Raw genomic sequence first — 14,675 nt, forward strand, 5'->3', positions numbered from 1 at the left:
GTATTTTTCTTTCTACTTTCACTCCACTTTTATCCTTTTTTGAATTTCACATAGCCTTGTAAGTCACCTTAAATCCTTTCTAGAACAAGGTAAGGAATAAATAATCATTCCATATATCTGCAAAAGCAATCTCTTCTCACTTACCCTAGATAAAGCCTTAAAACTTTAACTACTTGCAGCCTCTTAACTATTCTCTACCATATTAAACATACAAATATCAAAATCACAAGTTCCTATTTTTTGGTTTTATTAATTCTCTTTTTAAAAATATTAAGGCTGCATACAGAAAAATACAGGAAAAGTATCCACGCACAATTTAAGTTTAGAGGCCCATAATAGAAATTAAATTGTTTGCACAAAGAACCTGCTTGCTGCATAACTTTTGTGTCTAAAGAATGTAAAGCTTCCAGCGTCTTGTATACAGTTACTCGAATAGTAATAGCTCAGCTACAGAGAAGGAATTTTTAAGTGCTTTGATATAAAACTACTATAGCTTGGGCATTGGCACACAAGAATTCGTTTCGGCGCTATTTTTAAAGCCACTAATAAATACTTCAAATACCAGAACTGAGCCTCTGCTCAACTGAGTCTGCCTCAATTGACGTGAAAGCAAAAGTATGTAAGAGAATCACATTTTTATTTAAAACTGAAATGCCTGCTAATCTACTTGGAAAAGTATATATAAAATTGGAACTTTCATAAAGTAATTTAGAGTTTAGTGTTGTTAAAAGGAAAATTAGTTATAAAAGTAATAAATGCACAACATAGTAGTTTCTATTCATCCCATTTTATAGAAATAATGTCCTTTAATTTCCCCCAAAGTTATCTAGCCAAGTAATACATAATCTATAATTAGGATTTGCTTTATAGCAAAGTTTGATTTTAAAAAGTTTGACACTTCACTCACCTACTGCAGGACAGAGTATTGCCCATATACAGATACTAAACCAACTGTCTAAGCAAGTTCTTGTGTTTAGAAATTCAGTGCCACTATTATGGCTCACAATGTGGCTTATGATGCATTTGTAAGCAAACAGCCTGACAAGCACCCTAGTGTATTTCAGGATGACTGACAGGACACAGTGGCTCAAACAGGAAAGGGGGATGGGTGCTCTTAAAGCAACATACCAGTGAAAGGCAACATTAAACAGTAGAATCAGATTGAAATTATATTTTTCAAGTTTGCAATGAAATAATAACATATTGTCCAATTCAAGCTTTTAAACATAACTTTCATGTCATTATGTGCCCCAAACACTGTAAATTCCAAACAGACTTTAAGAATTTAAAATATAGAAAGAAAAAATTTAAAACAAACATGCTAAATGATACTTCCCTGTACCTATCAAACTTCTAAATTACTTAAGACTATTCCAATTATTTTTAATAGAAATTAGGTCAGGGTACCCAGAGAAAAGCAGTTCTTATCTCACCTCTAGATATTTGCCAATCACTCTTACAACAGTAATTTAACTAATAAAAGTAATTTAAATAGCTTGGATTATTCAAATCTCTTATTGAAGATGGGGTAGGAGATCTATATATTTTGCCCCTGCTGTGTTTATTCCCTGTGACCTACTTCCATTGTTTAAAAATAGATCATTGGGTTAGGAAATTTCAATTATGGGTACTTCCATATTAGTTTCACTTGGAAAATATTTATTTAAGTGATACATTGGCTTCATTCTTCACATTTATAATTTTTCCTATATTATCTTACAATACTCTGCACTGTTCAATCCTTTTATACAACAATCAGCCCTTTTTTTTTTTTAATATCTACATGGAATTCTGTTATTGATTTGCTGTAATTTTTTTTTTTTTTGGCTGTGTTGGGTCTTCGCTTCTGTGCGAGGGCTTTCTCCAGTTGCGGCAAGCGGAGGCCACTCTTCATCGCGGTGTGCGGGCCTCTCACTATCGTGGCCTCTCTTGCTGCAGAGCACAGGCTCCAGACGCGCAGGCTCACGGGCCCAGTTGTGGCTCACGGGCCCAGTTGCTCCGCGGCATGTGGGATCCTCCCAGACCACGGGCTCGAACCCGTGTCCCCTGCATTAGCAGGCAGACTCTCAACCACTGCACCACCAGGAAAGCCCCATCAGCCCTATTTTTAAAACAAAAAAAAGCCATTCATTTTTTCATAATATTCATAATATTTATTTATAATGCTTTTTATTTCTGTAAGGTTGGTAGTTACATCCCATTTCTGATTCTAGTAATTCGATTCTTCTTCCTCTTCCCCCTCCTCTCCCCCCTCCCCCTTCTCTTCTCCTCTCCTTCTTCTTCATCTTCTTCCTCTTCTTCTTCTCCCTCTTTTTCTTCTTCTTCTTCTTCTTCTCAATCTAGCTTGCTTGGATTTCATTGGTTTGCTCTATTGCTTTTCTATTGTCTATTTCATTTATTTCCACTTTAGCCTTTACTTCCTTACTTCTCCTTGCTTTGGATTTATTTTGCTCTTCTTTTTCTAGTTTCTTAGGGTGAAAAGTTATTGAATTGAAAGCAAAACTATGGAGACAAGGATCAGTGGTTGCCAGAGATTAGGGGAGAGGGAGGGATGAATAGGTGGAGCACAGAGGAAACTCTCCTATCTGATACTACAATGGTGAATACATGACAATTACGTATTTGTCAAAATTCGTATAATGTACAACACTGAGAGCAAACTCTAATGTAAACTATGGACTTCAGGGGATAAAGATGTATCAGTGTAGGTTCATCTGTTATAACAAATGGACCACTCTGGTGTGGGTTGTTGATAGTGGGGGATGCTGGGTGTATGTGGGAGCAGGGGCTATATGGGAAATCTCTGTACCTTCTGCTCATTTTGCTGTGAAATGAAAACTGCTCTAAAAAATAAGACTATTAAAAAAATCAAAAGTAATTTTTAAAACAAACCAATAAGCAAAAAACCTCACAACCTAAGGGCCAATGTCTCTACCCTAGGTCTGCAGTCTTGCCCTGCAAGATCCCTCTGTGATGACCCAGAATGTGATGGGTAACAGGACATTCAAACCTGCTACTGCCACTATCTCTAATACTTTCCCCCAGTGAATGCTGATCCAGTTATTGTTATTATATAATGTATGCTACCAGATTATTCACACAATTTCTCCCATCTTGATTAATTGCTTAGAAATGTTCTTTTTACTTTCTAAATTGAGGGAGAGGTTGGAGTTTCTTCTAATTAAATTGCCTTATGATCAAAGAATGCTGTTTGTATGTTATTGAGTTTGTTAAGATTTGCTTCATGGTCTAATATGTAGTCATTACGCACTTGAAAAGAATGTGTGTTCTCTACCAGTTGAATGCAGAAATCTATATACTTTCATTAAATCAAGCCTATTAACTGTACAGTTAAAATCTATACCCATACAAAATTTTTATTCATTTGACCTATGGATAAAATCATCTATTATGACTATGTATTTGTTAAATTTCCCCAAGAGTTTTGTTAATTTTTACTTCATATATTTTGGGAATATGTTAAATGTATACAATGAATTATTGTATCTTTCAGGTTAATTGCTCCCTTTACCCTTGTCTAATATACTTTTACTTCCAACAAAATGTTTTGCCTTAAAGTTTAATTGGATAGATATTAATATAACTATGCCAGCTTCCCTCCTACTTCAAAAAAGTTTGATTTGAGATCTTATTCTTTAAATATAGGCTTTTGCAGCTATAGATTTCTTTGCAAGCACTGATTTAGCCTCATCCTGTAAGTTTTGGTAATATTGTGTTTTTGTTTTCACTCATCTTTGCATATTTCCTAATTTTCCTTCTGATTTCTTCTTTATCTATTGGTTATTTAGGAGTGTGCTTTTTAATATCCATATATTTGTGAATGTCCTGAATTTTCTTCTACTATTGATTCCTATTTTCATTCCATTGTGTTTGGAGAACATGCTTCATATGACTTTAACCCTGTTAAATTGATTATTTTATGGCTTCAAATGTCTTTTATTGAAAACATTTCCAATGTCCATTATTAAGTTTTAAACTTTTCAGTACAGAGGCCTTAATTTTCTTAGTTAATTCCTAGATACTTTATATTTTTCATTGAGAGGTACTTATTTTGTGTTTCTTTATTATTGGTTTTGAGAGGTGCCATTAATTTTGTTCATTAATCATATAGCTGGAAAATTAGCTTAACTGTCAAGTTTGTTGGAAATGTAAGTTTATAAACCTGCTGCCATTAAAAGTGGATGACCCCTAAAGGCTACTGACCTTTTAAAAAGTCAAAGATAGTTTTGGGAAGAGGGAATTTTGGAGTCTCATTGGCCATCGAAGGGACTAGGAAGGCCTCTCCAGGGAGAGTTGTGGGGATGATTCTGTAGTACTGAGCTATACTTGCGGGAAACTCCTAGTTTTTACAACATTTCCATGGAAATCAAAGCAACACTGAGCCAGATATTTGGGTTAAAAGCAGACAAAGGCAAGAGCATGTACAAGATGCAAGAAGATCCTTTTTCTCTACTGTCCGATATTTATTAGTACTTTGATCAGAGACATCCAAAGTGTACCATACTGGAGGGGTTCTGGAATGCCAGGCTGTCTCTCAGACTGTAGGCTGCAAAGCTCCAGTTTGTCATACTGAAGCAGGTTTGCCCAGGAGATAAACCTACAGCTGGATCAGCAAAGATGCTAAGAGAGGAACTCTATTCTAACTGGGCCTTGTCGGTGAGAGATACTAATACAGAGAGTGGAAAGAAGAGCTGGCTATCTCATCCTCATCAGGAAAACTGTACAGTTCCATGATTTGTGCTATGTCATAGGCATCAGAGTACAAAGCAGGAACTGAGGCCACTAGCCTGTCCAATTGAGGATCTTGCATTTGGACATCACTTGTAGCAGTCTCAGTGATGATAGAGTCCCCTGCCCAATGGAAAGGGTCTAAGGGCTGAGGTGAGTGGGAGCTATAAGAATCTGAAACTGCAGGGAGAAAAGAATGAGGACTGGTTGATGCTGTGGGCACATTCTTGGCTGGAAGGACCGATTGCTGCTCTTGTTGCTGTTGCTGCTTCCTCTTTTTGAACCGCCAATTCCTGAACCAAATCTTTACTGTTCATTCTGGTAGGCTGAGTTTTAAAGCAAGTTCTCTCTGGAGGTTTTTATCTGGAAACATGTTACAGCTAAACAGAACCTTCAACTCTTCATGCTGTGTGTGTGTGAATGAGGTGCATTCGTGAGGCTTCTTCCATTTTATGGGACCAGATGGTATCTGTGAATCAACCTCGAAGTTCATGCTGGAATCATCCATGTAGACAAAGGGTCTGGTTGGGGATTCTCTTGGACTATTTTGTTCATCAGGGGTGCTGACATATGGCAAGGAAGGTCTGTCATGAATTCCTTTGGAGTGCCCATTTTCAAGCCCTCTTGATGTGTCTCTCTGGAAATGCAGTTCCTTTCCAGCCATTCATTTTTAAACGCAATCCCACATTTAGCCAGCAGAGGGTATCATCTGATTCTGAAAGGCCACAGTATTGAGTCCAATGACACTTCTTTCTATACTTGAACTAGGAACTGGGGCACACCATTTCAACTTTCCCTATTAAATGTGTTTAGAAATATCCCATTTTATTTGCCCATATAAATTTGACTTATAGAGCCCATATTAGTGTTTAATATTTCTCATCTGTGACAAAGTCTACCATTATTTCTTCCTCTATCAACTCAATCACATGCATCAGAATTGGGTTCAATCATCACAATGACTTTGCACAACCCTAGATCTTCTGGGACAAAAAAGCAAACAACAAAAACTCTACATAAAGATTCTAAGCCCCATTAGAAAATCCAAAAACAAATTCCAAAAAATAAAACTGCCCTATTAAACAAAATAATTAATTTATCTTCAAAGTTTACATACGACATTTGTAAACTGTTTAATATTTTCTAATTGCCCTGTTTAATACTGGCCGTCGATTATATATTAGGAGCTATAAGGTAATATTAGAAGATATGTTTCCTGTTATCACTGCATTATTTCTCATGAGCATGAAATGTTATGACTAACAAAGTCCTCATACAAGCTGCAAATTCTTTATTTTACAACTTAACACCCACTTCAGTTTGGAAAAGCATGAACATTGATTTGCCTGATTTACTCTAAAAATAAAGATCTTACTATCTAATTAGCTAACATCATTAACTACCACAAATTTATCTTGACCAAAGATAAAAATTTTCCACACTTCTCGAAAGCTATTATCACAAACATCGAGTCTACTGTTAACTATGGCAAAAATAAAACAGATCTGAAGGCTCAGAGTGATCTCTCTTCTCATGTTCCTAGGCTTGCCACTAATGACATATCCTTTATACAAAAGTATTAAATTTTCCAAAGAAAAAAGAAATAATCATTCTCTTCCTCAGCTGTGATTCAAAATAGGAAATTATAGCTTCTTTAAAAGAAAATTCTATTCCTTATAATGAAAGCAAGTTTGGGGTTCTTCACTCTATAAAATTATTTTTAATACCTGAATATGGCAGTTTCTTTCCTCATATAGTAACTAATGGTAGCCATTAAAACTTATATTTTACATTTGGAAATAAAGTATAACATCTCAACTGTTATTGAGTCTTTAATAAAATTTTGTAACTTCAATTTTCTAAACTGATGTATTCTCTATAATATAAAAGCGATACTTAAAATTATTTCTGAAATTAACTTATAAGATAAGCATCCAGGAGGAAACAGAAAAGTCTGTTTTGCAAGTAATTTGCTTATCCTTCTTACTTATCACCCACACATTTTAGAATATACAGATAACTAATATTTTTTTTCTGTTTTCAGTTAACCACTTAATTCCACTTTACTTTCCAACTCAGAGTTTGGTTCCCTGACACAGGCACTCCTGAACTGCGTCCCATTTAATGATTTTTGGTTTTTCCAGGTGCCTTAAGAACCTATATCTAAAGGCCTTATTAGACTCCATTCTATTTGTGGCTTAGAAAAACAATGGGGAGCTAGAAATTCAGAATCCTGGAGCTCAGGAGAAAAATCAAGATATGGTAACTATGCATCCGTGTTACGCCTTAAACCATGAGAGTAGAAGAGCTCTCCCAAGGCTGAGTAGAGGGAGATAAGGCGCCAAAGATAGTACTTTGCAAAACAAGTACCCACTAGGGGTAGGAAAAGAAGGGAAGTCGTGAAAAGAATAGGCAGAAAGGCAAGACAAACTTAGTTCAGATTCAAGCCCTACTTTACTTTGCTTGGCCTTGTCCACATTGACTCCCATTTACCCTGGTTTCTTCATGTGAAGTGAGACCTAGAAAGCTGATATGAAGGGTAATTACTTATAAAATTACTCATAGGCTCTAATGGAGTGCTAATTATGGTATTAAATAATTCATTAGTCAATTATTGCCATTTTGTGGAAAGATAAGTTTCTCTTTGTGGAATTCTACTTTTCCAAATCCAGATGTCATTGAATTTTAGAAGACTGCTGTGAAAGATAACAGATTGCCCATCTGATTTAAAAGTTGGTAAAGAGTCATTAAGTTCACACATTTTTATTTAGCAAATTAAATCCATTTCACCAAGGGAAGTTCTACCCCATCCATGATAATAATTTATAATTAGGTAACAAGGAATCATGGTCCTAAAATGGAAGAGCTTAAAAGCTGCTTCCAACAGATGAATGGATAAAGAAGATGTGGCACATATATACAATGGAATATTACTCAGCCATAAAAAGAAATGAAATTGAGTTATTTGTAGTGAGGTGGATGGACTTAGAGTCTCTCATACAGAGTAAAGTAAGTCAGAAAGAGAAAAACAAATACCGTATGCTAACACATATATATGGAATCTAAGAAAAAAATAAAGGGTCATGAAGAACCTAGGGGTAAGATGGGAATAAAGACACAGACCTACTAGAGCATGGACTTGAGGATATGGGGAGGGGGAACGGTAAGCTGTGACAAAGTAAGAGGGTGGCATGGACATATATACACTACCAAACGTAAAATAGATAGCTAGTGGGAAGTAGCCGCATAGCACAGGGAGATCAGCTTGGTGGTTTGTGACCACCTAGAGGGGTGGGATAGGGAGGGTGGGAGGGAGGGAGACACAAGAGGGAAGAGATATGGGAACATATGTATAACTGATTCACTTTGTTATAAAGCAGAAACTGACACACCATTGTAAAGCAATTATACTCCAATAAAGATGTTAAAAAAAAAAAAGCTGCTTCCAAAGTCACAACACATGCTTAATAAACACAAGACATACTAACACATATTAATAAATTGTGTATGTTATTTAGAGGATTGAGTATGGGATGGTTTAAGGACAGAATACAAAACTAAAAGCAAAATAATGACAATAAGAAAAAGAAAGGAAGGAAGGAAGGAAGGAAGGGAGGAAGGGTCCTCTGGTGTCTTGTTCCCACATAAGACTTATGGAGTTGTGCCAATCCGCTTCATTCCAGAGCAGAGCGCCAGTCAGTCACTGAGACTATATTAGAAAGAGAAGAAGGAAATGTTTCTCCCACTCTCTGTTTCCAAAGATAATAACAGAAAACTAGAGCATGATGGATTTCACTACCAAGTAGCCAGGTTTATTTTACTCTTGTCCCCACTGACCCTCTAAAAGTCAACTCTACTAATTTTGCATTATGGAACACAGGAAAAATATGTACAAACACAAAGAAAATCCATGTTTCAAAGCTTACAATATCCCTAAATTATCCAAAAAATAACTGCTAGCGGGGGCTTCCCTGGTGGCGCAGTGGTTGAGAGTCTGCCTGCCGATGCAGGAGGCGCGGGTTCGTGCCCCGGTCCGGGAGGATCCCACGTGCCGCGGAGCGGCTGGGCCCGTGAGCCATGGCCGCTGAGCCTGCCCGTCTGGAGCCTGTGCTCCGCAGCGGGAGAGGCCACGGAAGTGAAAGGCCCGCGTACCGCAAAAAAAATTAAAAATAAAAAAATAACTGCTACCGTCCCTAAACTTAAACTGTAACATCAGACCTTCAACTGTAGTGAAAAGAATGGTGCTTATCACAGAGTAAAGGAAAATAATTAAACTCAGTTGTTAACATAGTGAATCACATTTTTTTCTACTCTAAATAATGACCTTGTCCAATAGTCTGAGTAACCCACACACATGACCTGACTCATCCCAGCTTTTTTCCTTCTGGGTCTTGAATACAAAGAATTAGACTGACACAATCAATCATGCTCCTCTGTGAAGTTCAATTCATGCAACTGGTCTGTGAAAATCCTGTTTTTTGGTTGTTGTTTTTTGTTGTTGTTTTTATCATATTCTGTATCCCTCGGCCTCAGTTCCATTTCCCTCCCTCCTTCCTATAGGCATCCAATCTGTAGTATTTCATGGGTACCTTTCCAATCAACTTTCCATAAGTTTTTTTACATATGATATATATACCTTTACAATAGTAGATACCTTTACAATGGTATATATCTTTACAATGGTATATGGCCTTATGTGTGTGTGGATTTTTAAATTTACACAAACAGTATTGTACTTCCCATCTCTTCCTACTTCTCAATCTTTCTCTCTCTCTCTCTCACTTTCTCATCTCAACATTACATTTTCACAGTCTATTGATGTCAAACTATAACCACAGGTTAGCTCACTCAATACATAAACCCAGCTCCCCCTTGCCTTTCACTGCTATGGAAGCAAGACATTAGATTTTCCAGCCTTCTTTGCAACTCAGAATGGCATATGACAGAATTCTGGCCAATGAGATATCAGCAGATGTTTGCTGAGAGGGTTTCTGGCAAAGCTTTTGCTTTCCCTATAAAAAGGATGTCAGACAATGTTGCCATAGCCCTTCACCCTTCCTTCTATTATCTGTGGTATGATGCCTGGACATAAAGCAGTCTTACTGCAAACCTGAGGAAGAAAGATGACAGAGCAGAAGTATAGAAAGAGCTTAGGTCTTTGATGTTATCAGTTCTGAACTTCTCGCCTACAGATTTCTTATTATTTGAGAAAAATGAGTTCTCAATTAATGTGACTGATTTAGTTTGTTCTTTTATTTTGCATTTGTAGCATTTTATCAGACGCATTTATAATGTATTTTATCTGCCCATATCCCTATTCAAGTATGTTTAGGTAGTATTCAACCCTTTACTATAGGAAACAATGCTATAATAAACATTCTCGTACATGTATTTTTGTGTACCTATGCAAGAGTTCCTCTAATATATATATATATATTCTGCTGTGGGCTGAATTGTGTCCTACTCAAAATTCATGGTTGTAGTACCAACCCTCCGTACCTCAGAATTTGGCTTTATTGGAAACAAGGTCTTTAAGGATGTGATTAAGTTAAAATGAGGCCATTATGGTGGACCTTAATTCACTATAAATGGTATCCTTATAAGAAGAGGAGGTAAGGACACCAACACACACAGAGGGATGACCATGTGAGGATATAGCAAAAAAACAGCTATTTGCAAGCCAAGGAGAGAAGCCTCAGGAAAAAAACAAACCTACTGACACCTTGATCTTAGACTTCTAGCCTTCAAACTATGAGAAAATAAATTTCTGTTGTTTAAGCCACCCAGCATGTGGTATTTTGTTATGGCAGCACTAGAAACTAATACAATTCAGAAGTAGAATTTCTGGGTCAGAATGTATGCGAGTATTCAATTTCAACAAATACTACCAAATTCGTCTCCAAAATATTACCAGCAGATCACATGGACTCACATATCCCCATCTCCTCACCAGCACAAGATACTGCATGACATTTCAACTTCTGCCACCATGGGAGGTACAAAGTTGATCTCATTGTTGTTTTAATTTTCATTTCTGATTACCAATGTAATTGGTGATCTGTTTTAGGTTAACTAGCTTAAAACACTCCTTTCTGTGGACTGCTTACCTGTATTTTTTTTACCAATTTTTCTCCTAGGTTGCCTGTTTTTTCTTAATAATTTCCAAAAATTCTCTGTATGTTTTATATATAATCCTTTGTCAATTATATTCCTCAAAAATATCCTCTCCCTGCTTACTATGTCTCTCTTTGTATTCTTTTTTTTTTTTTCTTTTGGCTATGCTGCGCAGCATGCAGGATCTTAGTTCCCTAGCCAGGGATAGAACCTGTGTCCCGTGCAGTGGAAGTCCAGAGTCTTAACCACTGGACCACCAGGGAAGTCCCTCTCTTTATATTCTTAAACATTCCACCATCTGTATATAAAAGTTCTATTTTCTTCACGTCCTTATAGATACTAGGTTATTGCCAGACATTAATTTTTGCCAATCTAATAGGTATGATAAACTATCTCATCATTGATTTAATTTGTATTTACCTGATAACTAGTGAAACAAGCTAAATGTCTTTTCACTTATGTATTGGTCATTCCGATTTTCTCATCTATGAATTACTTTTTCACTTATCATGGACCCACTTCCCTGTGGATTGTTCTTTTCCTCATCAATTTTTTAGGAGTTCTTAGATCATTTTCATTGAATGAGTCTATGAGCCAGCTATTTCCACAATAAGGCTACATAAGAAACCACTCTAAAACTCAGTGGGATAAAACATTTATTCTCTCTTGTACATTTTCAGGTTGGCTGGGGGTCAGCTAATGCAGGATGGGCCTGGCTGGGCTTACTCCAAGCTGTAGTTTTGGAATCCAGATCTATTCCACATGTTTCTCATCCTCCTTGGACATGCCGGCTACCAGAACCATGTTTTTCCCATGGCAACAACAAAAATACAAGGACAATGGGAAACACAATGCCTCTTAAGATATAAGCTTCAAACTAGTACTCTGCCTCTTCTGCCCACATTTCAATGGGCAAAGCAAGTCACACAACCAAGTCTAACACTAATGGTGCAGGGAAATATACTCTGCCTCTAGTGGGAAGAACTGCAACATCATATGGCAAAGGGCCTGGATACAGGGAAGGAAAAGAATGGGGAAAAATAATGCAATCCATTTTATATGAATGATTTATAAATATATCCTCTCAGTTGGTAGCTTTCATTTATCTTCTTTTATGTTACTTTTTTCCACAAAGAAGGGTTTTATATTAATATAATTAAATATTTCAGTCTTTTACTTCATTGCTTATGTTTTGGGGGTCTTAGTTAAGAAATTATTTCCTACCCTAAGACCATAATAAACATGCTCGTATATTTCTCCCTAGAAGAATGCAATCAAGAGGATCAACAATCAATATGTTTTAACTTAGCATGTGTATAAATGCAAGATTATATGATATAAACTAAGGCAGCAAAGTTAAACAAGTAATCAAAATTTTTAAAATTACCAAGGATGACTAATTATTACTGGTGAAATTTTGGGCTTGGTCTTTTAAAAATATTAATGGATACAGACTGAAAAAGATGAAAAATATGCAAGAATTGTAAAGAATCACAAAACTTGATATTCTTCCGTTAACATATATTTATTGATCTAAGCTATATTTTTAAAACTGCTGAGCACAAGACCACAGGAAAATATATATAATCTTCTCAGGTCATGACATCTTGGAAAAAGAAAAAAGAAACTTTTACAGAACTTAGCTATTATAAAACAATATATGTTATGATGTCGTATTTGTAAAATATATGTATATATGTGCTAATAGTAGGAACTACTTCAATAGTTTGGGGTAAAAAGGAGGTCCCATCTATTAATTTTTCAAATTAAAACCACTTCCCAATTGCCAGACTGGCAGGGAGCCCAGTATCTCTCTTATTCCTCAAATTGTTCAAGAACTCTGGGGGCCTCTTGATCCACATACCTCAGAGAGAGAAAACCAGAGAATTTTATTAGAATACAAGTGGGCCCTGTTGAAGGCTGCTGCTGTTCTGCTCCTGGCACACAGTTTACTCATGAAAACTGATCCCCTGCAGTTCCATGTGACCCTTCCACCTGCTGTGCTCTTGCCTTTGCTGCTGCAAATACAGTGGTCACAGGGATTCTTCAAGAGAGAAGCAGCCTGCTCCCTTAGAGGTACAGCATGGCAGCCACGCCTAGAGCTTTTAAGTTCACCAAGCACCAAGCGGATGCGTCGGCAGGGCCTTCTGCCTCCAGTTACACAAGTGCCCAAACAGCCTCTCCCATTGGGTAATGCAGGCTACAACAAGGAGTCCTAGCCTAAAGCCTTTGATGTTTTTTCTTACTAGGTCCTTTTTTAACAGGGACCAGTTCAATGCACAAAAAACTTTCTAATAATAAATGCAGGGAAGGAGTCCAGGTCTTCACTCTTTTCCTCTCTGAAGGTTCCCAGACTCTACAAACTTCTTCCAGTCCTCCCAGTGTTGACCAGCCCTGAAGGTGAAGAAAGACTGTGAAGGGCAACCTTTACAAAACCAGAAAAAGACCCTGCTACATCAGTACCTGAGACACAAAAGGATAAAGACCTCATTAATGGTTTCAAACACTGGGGGGGGCGGATTTCTCTTACCTTATAGTTGCCAGATAAAATACAGAATGATCAGTTAACTTTGCATTTCAGATAAACAATGAATAATTTTCTGGCATATGTCCTATGCCAGAAACATACTTATACTAAAAAATTATTAATTTGTTTACCTAAAATTCAAACTTGTGTGTCTTGTATATTTATTTGCTAAATCTGGCCACTCTACCTTATCTTACTTCATGAATGGAACAAACTGGGAGGAGGGGGACCTAGAACTCCCTCGTGCCTAAATTTAAAGCAGCCACAGAGCCAGACCCTCACGTCCATGTATCTTGACGTCCTATCAGAGACCTGAGCCTGAGAGAGTCAAACAAAAAGTCAGCTCTCACCCTGCTACTGCACAGCAGCTGCTTTTTAGATAGCCAGTGATATTTCCTGGCCACCTCCCAGCAATATATTTCTAACTACACTCACTTGGAAGATTTTAGTTCCCAGAAATGCAACACAGGATAAAATAGGACAAGGGAAGAATGACATATTGTGCCCTGGGATATTAGAGCCCCAACAGTAGGAGCAGAAACACAAAAAAACACTGGCAGAGGCTATTCTAGAGATGAGGTTTTATGCATCTCTTTTAGAAAAGTGAATATGAATTGCTTCAAATTATCTAAGATTAAATTCACCTCGGAGTAGAGGATCAAACAATAAGAATAGGAGAATAGTTGCCCCAAATGAATATATAGCTCCTGTAGCCCAGAAATTCAGCAAGATACTTGCCCTCCTTTAAGAGTTGAGAGGGAAATTCTGTGGTTCCAAAATTGATAGTGACAGAGCTCAAAAGGGATACAGATATGTATATATCTCACTTATGACAAACACCAGGACTGAAGAAATCTCTTGTCTTTCAAAATAAGTAAATAGAAAAAATCCAAAATTAAAAGACTGTATAACAATAACAGAGGAAGACAAGGGAAATTATCCTCAAGACAAAAGAAAATTTAGAATACATCTACTCTGTGCTCTCAGTGAAATACCCAAACTTAAAAATTCTAGGTAAGAAATGATGGAAATGTTAAGTAAAATGAAAAGAAAGTTGACTGAAGTGAAAGGTCAAGATAAAAAGAGACGTGGCAAAAATTTTTAAGTAAAAGAATTCAGCAAACCCAAAGAGACAATAAAGTAATTAAAACCTGCCCTGAGGAATCACTCCTCTCCTTTATCATCTGCCTATCAGCAACTTCATCATTCAGAGAGCAAAAGAAACTAAGAATGGAAGGGCTACCCTGGGCTTAATTCTTACCAACAAAGAGGAATGTGTTAGTGA

The 14,675-nt window shown here is 36.9% G+C and overlaps 1 protein-coding gene and 1 pseudogene across 1 annotated transcript in view; both read right to left on the reverse strand.

The window, feature by feature from the left end:
* CTNNA3 (catenin alpha 3) overlaps positions 1-14,675 on the reverse strand; it is a 1,656,790-nt gene that overhangs the window by 1,587,801 nt on the left and 54,314 nt on the right. The window lies entirely within an intron of this gene.
* LOC132507512 (arginine-fifty homeobox-like) lies at positions 4,500-5,413 on the reverse strand (annotated as a pseudogene).

This window comes from Lagenorhynchus albirostris, chromosome 16 (genome assembly GCF_949774975.1).
Source record: "Lagenorhynchus albirostris chromosome 16, mLagAlb1.1, whole genome shotgun sequence".
Taxonomy (NCBI): Eukaryota; Metazoa; Chordata; class Mammalia; order Artiodactyla; family Delphinidae; genus Lagenorhynchus; species Lagenorhynchus albirostris.